Consider the following 12,248-nt stretch of genomic DNA (forward strand, 5'->3'; position numbering starts at 1 on the left):
GGGATAACTCAGCTATAGCAGAAGCAAGGAGAGGACATTATATATTCAGCAATCACCTCAGAGACTACACAACGAACTGTCCATGTTACTGGTTAAATTAATTAAACAGGCAGAAAGATTACTTGGAAAACACAATCGCTGCTGTGATTTTCCGTTCCACCCCCACAGCCTCGGGGCACATGGTCTTTCCCAAATGTGATGAGGAACACATTGTGACATATTCTGGCTATATCTAAAGGTCAGTTACTAGGGAGCCGTCGCATTGAAGACCCTGACTTGGTCACGAGGCAACCTCTGCTGGAGCCAGAGACCAACGAGAAGAGGGAGTCCATGGCTGAATTACACGGACTCCCTCAATGGAAGAGGAGAGGGATACGCTGCCTGCCACAAAGAGAGAATGTGAGTTAGCACACCTTTACCCCCTCTAAATCATTCTAGGCAAATACTCCCTTCTACACTACTTCATGAGGCCTTCTAAACCCGAATTCTCCGAAGACACTTATTTTTCTTCCAATCTTCTCAATCCCCGCCCTTCCCCAATCTGTCCATTCCCTAAACCTGCCTTATTACAAATGTTTTCTGTGTTCCCATTTATACCCCCTCCAGATGCCCATACCTTACTCTCGTTACCTTCAATCACCTCAATCTGTCACACATGCTGCCCAAATCATATTGTCATCCGTCCCTTGAACCCAGTCTGTTTAATTCTACTACCCTACATTACGCTCATTTTCCCTATTACTCGTACCCCATTTCTATCATCCACCCCATTCCATCTGACTGTCACCCACTTCAATTTGTCTCCCATTTTACACACTCCATCCTCCATTATCTGCCAACCTTCCACACCTCGACTCCTTACTTCAAAGCACTTCACTTGTCCCAAACCTTAATTTACCCAATCCCCCCAGAGCCCCATTTTCCAACAATTCGACCTCTCCATTATCATTACAAGTTTGGGTTACATCGGATATATATGTTTTAATGATTATGTTGTTTATGAAAGTGTTTTATGCTTTTATGGCGAATACAGATGGGTTTGACTGGCTGCATCGGATATTGGGCATAAGCACTGTTTGAGCCTAATCTCGAATTCAGAGTAGAGTGAAATTGCTGCACTTTCAGTTGTCAGGCATAACAGATTGTAATGAAGGGAAAGGGAAGATTTTGGGTGTGGCAAACCCGCATTTGCACATAATTTCCCATTCCGACCTCATTTATGCGGAGGTGAAACCGTGGGGGCGAAACACTGTTAACTGAGTTACCCTGGGCAGATTTTTACTACGCTGTAATTCTGTGTCATTTGTAATAACGTCATTGATTTAAAACACATTTTTTGATAAAACAGAGACTGTAAAACCCCAGTCACCCAAATGTTGGTCTTACATGAATGTGTTTACAAAAAAAATGGATTTATTCTTTATGGAGCACTAGCGCAGAGTTATGTCACGTCTGGAGCTCAAACAGTAAATTTACCCACTAATATAGGTAGTGAGTTTGGCTGAATTTAGAAAATAAATACAAGTTTATATGTTTGTAGGGAGATATTTAAGTAGGGTCGAGATTTAGCCAATCCATATTATGGCGTTTATCTCTCTGCAAATTATGTTTTTGGAGTTTTTGTTTCCATGCGGAATCACCATTTGATAAGAAGGATGGAAAAGCTACTTGGGGAGGATGGAGGGTTGTCTGGTAAAATTGTGAGTGTTACCTGGGGCCTCCACTGAAGAGGGTGACATTATTTTTCTTCTCCTAGTTTCGAGCCTCTCAATGCTTTGGCTTCTGGTAATGCAGTGAACACCAAGCTAGGTATTCAGGGCATGAGTCGAGGGTACACGCGGCTGGACGGCGTCCACCCACTATTTTCACTGGGTGAACGCCATCCACACTGCCAAGAAGTCAGGCCCCACTGAATAATGTGCTGAACTAGTCCAGTCCACACTTTAAGCAGCGCCTGCACATTGTCTGCTTTCCATCTGCAACAAGGTGCAGGCGGGGACTGGCTTTCTTATTTTACACTCCTGCTGGCCCATAACAAGGGCCGATTTTGAGGTGTCATCAGACCTCCTTTTGTTCGAGTCTCCTGGCTGGGAGCAGTCAGGAGCCTCACACCTGATGCAAATGAATCGGAGGGGAAACAAAGGCCCACACCTTGTTAGCATTTAACACATACTTAAGAGAGGCAGCTTTTCACTTTGTTCAGTCCCTGTTTATGGGATATGCATGCACTGTAAGAATGTCAGATGTGTTGGTCTTTCTCAGTATTTCCACAAAACAAATTGCATTTATATAGAGCTTTCTTCCCCTAAGGAGGCATTGAAATAACTTAAGTACCACCATTTTTTCTTGTATAGCCCTACTCATTCCAATGCAGATTGTCAGAGCTCTTTACATCAACATGTGAACATTATATGTACAATAAATTATATGTTTGTAAATGAATGAACAAGATGTGTTACATAAAACTGGGGGATTGCAAGGTGTAGAAGTCACATATCATCTTCCATAGCTCACTGTGCTATTATCCTCGCAATGCGCTCAGTGCTTAATTTGTAAAATATTAAGTGCCAGGGCTCTGACCAGGAGGGGCCACTGCAGCTTGCACCACCCCTCGCCCCTGCCATTGCTGCCAAAATGACTACTAACCACCTCTATCGCATGTAAAAGCGACAGCTCAGATTATTCCAGGTCCCCAAAGCTAAAGCAATGGCTGGGGAGGCAAGTGTGGGCATATTTTAAATTGCATTGTAATCCTAAACACCGTTGTTCTGCTCATCTCTAAATTAGATGAGCAGGGCCACCATGTGGTAGACTGTTTTAAGTATGGTACTGACACTTAGGTGCCGGTGTCCAGCACTGAAAACAAGTGCCGGTGCTGAGCACCGGAAAACACTGGCTCAAATTAAGCACTGAATGCGCTCAAACGTACACATGAAAGACCTGCTAAACATATATGTGAGGGCTTTAGATCTGATGTCACTTCCTGTAAAGACGTATCTTGTCATGCCACTTTCTATGATGTCAATTCTGTGATGCCATGTGTGATGTCGCGTGCCGTGGTCACTTGCATACTGCCTAACTAGGTTAGTCCCCCCGCTTCTGTATTGTAGGACTTGTGCCTTGTAGGTATGCCTCCTGTAACAGATTTGTAGTTGATGCAGCAGGTCTTGACAGAAAGGTAAGCTATATTCTCTCACATGCAATGAACAAGAAATGTAAGACTGGGCTGGGCTGAATGACTAGAATTAATCACACGGGGTTTGAGTGCTCCACTAAGTAGAAAAACACCCATGCAATTAGATATTACGAAAATATGCGACGTTTTAACATATTTCCTTCAAATATTAGTTCATGCACCCTCTGTTGACATGCCCATTCGTACACACGTCACTACAAAAATACATAAACACCTGAATTGTTCAAGTTATGGGTATATTTAACAAAAATTTAAAAGATCACTGCAGTCTGATAATCTGTTAAAAATGCACTTTTCTTGCCACACAACATTTTTACTTTGTGGTCGTTCAATTTTGCTGCCTTTACGTTAGATGCCTTTCCTTTTTAAATAAGACAGACTGCTGACTCTGAAACGGAAGTCACATTCAGTTCTCGATCACTACTGTTGGTCGTATTGTAATGTACATGTGTTGAGAAATCAAATGGAACGCCTTAAATTAGGTCTAAACAATAAACCATCTCCTGCGGGTTTAAAAAAGGCCTTCCAAAAGTATTTCTTCTCTTTCATGCACCTGTCTAATGTTCCTCCTATCGTAGCTGTGCTGGCAGCTTCTTGCACCCTCCTCCTTGCCCTGACTCCTTCAGATGACGTGGGTCGATGCTGTGCATGCCCACCTCTTCAAAATTTGGCTGCATTCAATTCTGCATCATCACTGGGGCGCGCAGCTGTGGTGTGTCAGCAGTGGTGTGTCAGCAGTGGTGTGTCAGCAATGAGGCACACAGCAGTGGTGCGTCAACATTGGGGTGTCAGCAGTGGCGTGTCAGAAGTGTTGTGGCAGCAGTGGTGTGCCAGCAGTGGCGTGTCAGCAGTGGCGTGTCAGAAGTGGCGTGTCAGCAGTGAAGTGCACAGCAGTGGTGTTTCAGCAGTGATGTGTCAGTAGTGAAGAGCACTGCAGTGGTGTGTCAGCAGTGGCATGTCAGTAGTGGTGTGTCAACAGTGAAGTGCACAGTAGTGGTGTGTCAGCAGTGAGGCACGCAGGAAGTGGTGTGTCAGCAGTGAGGCACACAGCAGTGGTGCGTCAACAGTGGGGTGTCAGCAGTGGCATGTCAGCAGTGAAGTGCACAGCAGTGGTGTGGCAGCAGTGGTGTAGCAGCAGTGATGTGTCAGTAGTGAAGAGCACTGCAGTGGTGTGTCAGCAGTGGCATGTCAGTAGTGGTGTGTCAGCAGTGAAGTGCACAGCAGTGGTGTGTCAGCAGTGAGGCACACAGCAGTGGTGTGTCAGCAGTGGCGTGCTAGCAATGAAGTGCACAGCAGTGGTGTGTCAGCAGTGAAGTGCACAGCAGTGGTGTGTCAGCAATGTTGTCAGCAGTGGTCTGTCATCATTGGAGCGCACAGTAGTATTGTGTCAGCAGTGGCACGTTAGTAGTATTGTGTTAACAGTGGTATGTCATCATTGTGGAGTACAGCAGTGGTGTGCCATTATTGAGGCACACAGCAATGGTTTGTCAGCAGTGGTGTATCAGCAGTGGACTGCCATCATTTGAGCGCACATGCAGTAGTCTGTCTGCAGTGGTGTGTCAGCAGTGGTGTGTCATCATTGGGGGGCACATCAGTGGTCTGTCGACAGTGCTTTGTCAGCAGTGGTATGTCCTCATTGTAGAGCACAGCAAAGATGTGGCAGCAGTGGCATTTCAACAATGGAGTGTCGGCAGTGGTCAGTCATCATTGGGGCACACAGCAGTGTTTTGTCAGCAGTGACGCTCCATCGTCATTAGGGTGCACAGCAATGGTGTATCAGCAGTGTTTTCAGCAGTGGTTCATCATCATTGGGTCACACAGCAGTGGTGTGTCAGCAGTGGTGTGTCAGCAGTGATGTGTCAGCAGTGTTGTGTCAGCAGCGGCGTGTCAACAGTGTTGTGTCAGCAGTATTGTGTCAGCAGCGGGTGCGTCAGCAGTGCTGTGTCAGCATTGGTGTGACAACGATGTGTCAGCAGTGATGTGTCATTATTGGCGTGTCAGCAGCAGTGTGTCAGCAGTGGTGTGTCAGCAGTGATGCACACACCAGTGGTGTGTCAGCAGTGGTGCATCAGCCGTGATGTGTCATTATTGGTGTGTCAGCAGCGGCATGTCATCAGTAATGTCAGCAGCAGCGTGTCAGCAGTGTTGCGTCAGCAGTGTTGTGTCAGCAGTGGTGCGTCAGCAGTGATGTGTCAGCAGTGATGTCAGCAGTGATGTGTCAGCAGTGGTGTGTCACCATTGGCGTGCCAGCAATGGTGTGTCAACAGTGAGGCGCACAGCAGTGGTGTGTCAGCAGTGAAGCACACACCAGTGGTGTGTCAGCAGTGGTGTGTCAGCAGTGAGGCGCACAGCAATGGCATGTTAGCATTGAGGCACACAGCAGTGGCGTGTCAGCAGTGAGGCGCATAGCAGTGGTGTGTCAGCAGAGGGGTGCAGATCAGTGGTTTATCATCGTTTCGGGGTTCAGCAGTGGTCTGTCATCACCAGGGCGTAGAGCAGAGGTCTATCATCATTAGGGCGCACAGCTGTGGCCTGTCATCATTGGGGCGCACAGCTGCGGTCTGTCATCGGGGCGCATAGCTGTGACCTGTCATCATTGGGGCACACAGCTGTGGTCCCTCATAATTGTGGGGCCCAGCAGTGGTGTGTCAGCAGTGGGGCGCACAGCAATTGTCTGTCATCATTGTGGGGCCCAGAAGTGGTGTGTCAACAGTGGCGTGTCAGCAGTGAGGCACACAACAGTGGAGTGTCAGCAGTGAGGTGCACAACAGTGGCATGTCAGCAGTGGGGTGCACAGAAGGGGTGTGTCAACAGTGGCGTGTCAGCACTGGGGTGCACAGAAGGGGTGTGTCAACAGTGGCGTGTCAGCAGTGGGATGCACATCAGTGGTGTGTCAGCAGTGAGACACACAGCAGTGGTGTGTCAGCAGTAGCGTGACAGCAGTGGTGTGTCAGTAGTGAGGTGCACAGCAGTGGCATGTGAGAAGTGAGGCACACAGCAGTGGTGTGTCAGCAGTGGCATGTAAGCAGTGGTGTGTCAGTAGTGAAGTGCACAGCAGTGGTGTGTCAGCAGTGAGGTGCACAACAGTGGTGTGTCAGCAGTGAGGCACACAGCAGTAGTGTGTCAGCAGTGGCGTGTCAGCGGTGGTGTGTCAGCAGTGAGACACAGCAGTGGTGTGTCAGCAGTGGCGTGTCAGCAATGGTGTGTCAGCAGTGGTGCAGCAGCAGTGGTGTGTCAGCAGCGGCATCAGCAGTGATGTGTCAGCAGCGATGTGTCAGCAGCGGTGTGTCAGCAGCGGTGTGTCAGCAGTGGTGTGTCAGCAGTGGTGTGTCAGCGGCGGCGTGCCAGCAGTGGTGTGTCAGCAGTGGTGTCTGCAGTGGTGGGTCAGCAGTGGTGTGTCAGCAGTGGTGTGTCAGCAACGGCGTGTCAGCAGTGGTGTGTCAGCAGCAGCATGTCAGCAGCGGCATATCAGCAGTGGTGTGTCAGCAGTGATGTCTGCAGCGACGTGTTAGCAGTGGTGTATCAGCAGTGGTGTATCAGGAGTGGTGTCAGCAGTGGTGTGTCAGCAGTGGTGTGTCAGCAGTGGTGTCAGGAGCGGCATGTCAGCAGTGGTGTGTCAGCAGTGGTGTCAGCAGCGGTGTGTCAGCAGCGGCGTGTCAGCAGTGGTGTGTCGGCAGCGATGTGTCAGCAGCGATGTGTCAGCAGTGGTGTGTCAGCAGCGATGTGTCAGCAGTGATGTGTCAGAAGTGGTGTCAGCAGCAGCGTGTCAGCAGTGGTGTGTCAGCAGTGGTGTCAGCAGTGGCATGTCAGCAGTGGTGTGTCAGCAGCAGCGTGTCAGCAGTGGTGTGTCAGCAGTGGCATGTCAGCAGTGGCATGTCAGCAGTGGCGTGTCAGCAGTGGTTTGTCAGCAGTGGTGTATGCAGCGGCGTGTCCGCAGCGGCATGTCAGCAGCGGCATTTCAGCAGTGGCGTGTCAGTAGTGACAGGTCAGCAGCGGCGTGTCAGCAGCAGTGTATCACCAGTGGTGTGTCAGCAGCAGCGTCAGCAGTGATGTATCAGCAGCGGTGTGTCAGCAGTGGCGTGTCAGAAGCAGTGTGTCAGCAGTGGTGTCAGCAGCGGTGTGTCAGCAGTGGTGTGTCAGCAGTGGTGTCAACAACAGCGTGTCAGTAGCGGTGTGTCAGCAGCGGGGTGTCAGCAGCAGCTTGTCAGCACTGGTGTGTCAGCAGCAGTGTATCAGCAGCGGTGTGTCAGCATCGATGTGTCAGCAGCGGTGTGTCAGCAGCGGTGTGTCAACAGCGGCGTGTCAGCAGTGGCATGTCAGCAGTGGCGTGTCAGCAGCGGTGTGTCAGCAGTGGTGTGTCAGCAGTGGTGTCAGCAGTGGCATGTCAGAAGCGGCGTGTCAGCAGCAATGTGTCAGGAGCGGTGTGTCAGCAGCGGCGTGTCAGCAGTGCTGTGTCAGCAGTGGTGTCAGCAGCAGCGTGTCAGCAGTGGGGCGCACAGAAGGGGTGTGTCAACAGTGGCGTGTCAGCACTGGGGTGCACAGAAGGGGTGTGTCAACAGTGGCGTGTCAGCAGTGGGATGCACAGCAGTGGTGTGTCAGCAGTGAGGCACACAGCAGTGGTGTGTCAGCAGTAGCGTGTCAGCAGTGGTGTGTCAGCAGTGAGGCGCACAGCAGTGACATGTGAGAAGTGAGGCACACAGCAGTGGTGTGTCAGCAGTGGCATGTAAGCAGTGGTGTGTCAGTAGTGAATTGCACAGCAGTGGTGTGTCAGCAGTGAGGTGCACAACAGTGGTGTGTCAGCAGTGAGGCACACAGCAGTAGTGTGTCAGCAGTGGCGTGTCAGCGGTGGTGTGTCAGCAGTGAGACACACAGCAGTGGTGTGTCAGCAGTGGTGTGTCAGCAGTGGTGTGTCAGCAGTGGTGCAGCAGCAGTGGTTTGTCAGCAGTGGTGTGTCAGCAGCAGCATCAGCAGTGGTGTGTCAGCAGTGGTGTGTCAGCAGTGGTGTGTCAGTGGTGTGTCAGCGGCGGCATGCCAGCAGTGGTGTGTCAGCGGCAGTGTGTCCGAAGTGGTGTATCAGAAGTGGTGTATCATCAGTGGTGTGACAGCAGTGGTGTCTGCAGTGATGTCTGCAGTGGTGTATGCAGTGGTGTGTCAGCAGTGGTGTGTCAGCAGTGGTGTGTCAGCAATGGCGTGTTGGCAGTGGTGTGTCAGCAGCAGCATGTCAGCAGCGGCATGTCAGCAGTGGTGTGTCAGCAGTGATGTCTGCAGCAACGTGTTAGCAGTGGTGTGTCAGCAGTGGTGTCAGCAGTGGTGTGTCAGCAGTGGTGTGTCAGCAGTGGTGTGTCAGCAGTGGTGTGTCAGCAGCGGCGTGTCAGCAGTGGTGTGTCAGCAGCGTCGTGTCGGCAGCGGTGTCAGCAGTGATGTCTCAGCAGTGGTGTGTTAGCAGCGGCAGCAGCAGTGATGAGTCAACAGCGATGTGTCAGCAGTGGTGTGTCAGCAGCGATGTGTCAGCAGTGATGTGTCAGAAGTGGTGTCAGCAGTGGTGTGTCAGCAGCGGCATGTCAGCAGCGGCATGTCAGCAGCGGCGTGTCAGCAGCGGCGTGTCAGCAGTGGCGTGTCAGCAGTGGCATGTCAGCAGTGGCGTGTCAGCAGTGGCATGTCAGCAGTGGTGTGTCAGCAGTGGTGTATGCAGCGGCGTGTCAGCAGTGGCATGTCAGCAGCGGCATGTCACCAGTGGCGTGTCAGTAGTGACATGTCAGCAGCGGCGTGTCAGCAGTAGTGTATCACCAGTGGTGTGTCAGCAGCAGCGTCAGCAGCGATGTATCAGCAGCGGTGTGTCAGCAGTGGCGTGTCAGCAGGGGTGTGTCAGCAGTGGTGTCAGCAGCGGCGTGTCAGCAGTGATGTGTCAGCAGTGGTGTCAACAACAGCATGTCAGCAGTGGTGTGTCAGCAGCGGGGTGTCAGCAGCAGCTTGTCAGCAGTGGTGTGTCAGCAGCGGTGTATCAGCAATGGTGTGTCAGCAGTGGTGTGTCAGCAGTGGTGCAGCAGCAGTGGTTTGTCAGCAGTGGTGTGTCAGCAGCGGCATCAGCAGTGATGTGTCAGCAGTGGTGTGTCAGCAGTGGTGTGTCAGCAGCGGCGTGTCAGCAGTGCTGTGTCAGCAGTGGTGTCAGCAGCAGCGTGTCAGCAGTGGGGCGCACAGAAGGGGTGTGTCAACAGTGGCGTGTCAGCACTGGGGTGCACAGAAGGGGTGTGTCAACAGTGGCGTGTCAGCAGTGGGATGCACAGCAGTGGTGTGTCAGCAGTGAGGCACACAGCAGTGGTGTGTCAGCAGTAGCGTGTCAGCAGTGGTGTGTCAGCAGTGAGGCGCACAGCAGTGGCATGTGAGAAGTGAGGCACACAGCAGTGGTGTGTCAGCAGTGGCATGTAAGCAGTGGTGTGTCAGTAGTGAAGTGCACAGCAGTGGTGTGTCAGCAGTGAGGTGCACAACAGTGGTGTGTCAGCAGTGAGGCACACAGCAGTAGTGTGTCAGCAGTGGCGTGTCAGCGGTGGTGTGTCAGCAGTGAGACACACAGCAGTGGTGTGTCAGCAGTGGTGTATGCAGCGGCGTGTCAGCAGTGGCATGTCAGCAGCGACATGTCACCAGTGGCGTGTCAGTAGTGACATGTCAGCAGCGGCGTGTCAGCAGTAGTGTATCACCAGTGGTGTGTCAGCAGCTGCGTCAGCAGCGATGTATCAGCAGCGGTGTGTCAGCAGTGGTGTGTCAGCAGCGGTGTGTCAGCAGTGGTGTCAGCAGCGGCGTGTCAGCAGTGATGTGTCAGCAGTGGTGTCAACAACAGCATGTCAGCAGTGGTGTGTCAGCAGCGGGGTGTCAGCAGCAGCTTGTCAGCAGTGGTGTGTCAGCAGCGGTGTATCAGCAATGGTGTGTCAGCAGTGGTGTGTCAGCAGTGGTGCAGCAGCAGTGGTTTGTCAGCAGTGGTGTGTCAGCAGCGGCATCAGCAGTGATGTGTCAGCAGTGGTGTGTCAGCAGTGGTGTGTCAGCAGCGGCGTGTCAGCAGTGCTGTGTCAGCAGTGGTGTCAGCAGCAGCGTGTCAGCAGTGGGGCGCACAGAAGGGGTGTGTCAACAGTGGCGTGTCAGCACTGGGGTGCACAGAAGGGGTGTGTCAACAGTGGCGTGTCAGCAGTGGGATGCACAGCAGTGGTGTGTCAGCAGTGAGGCACACAGCAGTGGTGTGTCAGCAATGGTGTGTCAGCAGTGGTGTGTCAGCAGTGGTGCAGCAGCAGTGGTTTGTCAGCAGTGGTGTGTCAGCAGCAGCATCAGCAGTGATGTGTCAGCAGTGGTGTGTCAGCAGTGGTGTGTCAGTGGTGTGTCAGCGGCGGCATGCCAGCAGTGGTGTGTCAGCGGCAGTGTGTCCGAAGTGGTGTATCAGAAGTGGTGTATCATCAGTGGTGTGACAGCAGTGGTGTCTGCAGTGGTGTCTGCAGTGGTGTATGCAGTGGTGTGTCAGCAGTGGTGTGTCAGCAGTGGTGTGTCAGCAATGGCGTGTTGGCAGTGGTGTGTCAGCAGCAGCATGTCAGCAGCGGCATGTCAGCAGTGGTGTGTCAGCAGTGATGTCTGCAGCAACGTGTTAGCAGTGGTGTGTCAGCAGTGGTGTCAGCAGTGGTGTGTCAGCAGTGGTGTGTCAGCAGTGGTGTGTCAGCAGTGGTGTGTCAGCAGCGGCGTGTCAGCAGTGGTGTGTCAGCAGCGTCGTGTCGGCAGCGGTGTCAGCAGTGATGTCTCAGCAGTGGTGTGTCAGCAGCGGCAGCAGCAGTGATGAGTCAACAGCGATGTGTCAGCAGTGGTGTGTCAGCAGCGATGTGTCAGCAGTGATGTGTCAGAAGTGGTGTCAGCAGTGGTGTGTCAGCAGCGGCATGTCAGCAGCGGCATGTCAGCAGCGGCGTGTCAGCAGTGGTGTGTCAGCAGTGGCATGTCAGCAGTGGCGTGTCAGCAGTGGCATGTCAGCAGTGGTGTGTCAGCAGTGGTGTATGCAGCGGCGTGTCAGCAGTGGCATGTCAGCAGCGGCATGTCACCAGTGGCGTGTCAGTAGTGACATGTCAGCAGCGGCGTGTCAGCAGTAGTGTATCACCAGTGGTGTGTCAGCAGCAGCGTCAGCAGCGATGTATCAGCAGCGGTGTGTCAGCAGTGGCGTGTCAGCAGGGGTGTGTCAGCAGTGGTGTCAGCAGCGGCGTGTCAGCAGTGATGTGTCAGCAGTGGTGTCAACAACAGCATGTCAGCAGTGGTGTGTCAGCAGCGGGGTGTCAGCAGCGGGGTGTCAGCAGCAGCTTGTCAGCAGTGGTGTGTCAGCAGCGGTGTATCAGCAATGGTGTGTCAGCAGTGGTGTGTCAGCAGTGGTGCAGCAGCAGTGGTTTGTCAGCAGTGGTGTGTCAGCAGTGGTGTGTCAGCAGCGGCGTGTCAGCAGTGCTGTGTCAGCAGTGGTGTCAGCAGCAGCGTGTCAGCAGTGGGGCGCACAGAAGGGGTGTGTCAACAGTGGCGTGTCAGCACTGGGGTGCACAGAAGGGGTGTGTCAACAGTGGCGTGTCAGCAGTGGGATGCACAGCAGTGGTGTGTCAGCAGTGAGGCACACAGCAGTGGTGTGTCAGCAGTAGCGTGTCAGCAGTGGTGTGTCAGCAGTGAGGCGCACAGCAGTGGCATGTGAGAAGTGAGGCACACAGCAGTGGTGTGTCAGCAGTGGCATGTAAGCAGTGGTGTGTCAGTAGTGAAGTGCACAGCAGTGGTGTGTCAGCAGTGAGGTGCACAACAGTGGTGTGTCAGCAGTGAGGCACACAGCAGTAGTGTGTCAGCAGTGGCGTGTCAGCGGTGGTGTGTCAGCAGTGAGACACACAGCAGTGGTGTGTCAGCAGTGGTGTATGCAGCGGCGTGTCAGCAGTGGCATGTCAGCAGCGACATGTCACCAGTGGCGTGTCAGTAGTGACATGTCAGCAGCGGCGTGTCAGCAGTAGTGTATCACCAGTGGTGTGTCAGCAGCAGCGTCAGCAGCGATGTATCAGCAGCGGTG

Source organism: Triturus cristatus, chromosome 6, assembly GCF_964204655.1.
Source record: "Triturus cristatus chromosome 6, aTriCri1.1, whole genome shotgun sequence".
Lineage (NCBI taxonomy): Eukaryota > Metazoa > Chordata > Amphibia > Caudata > Salamandridae > Triturus > Triturus cristatus.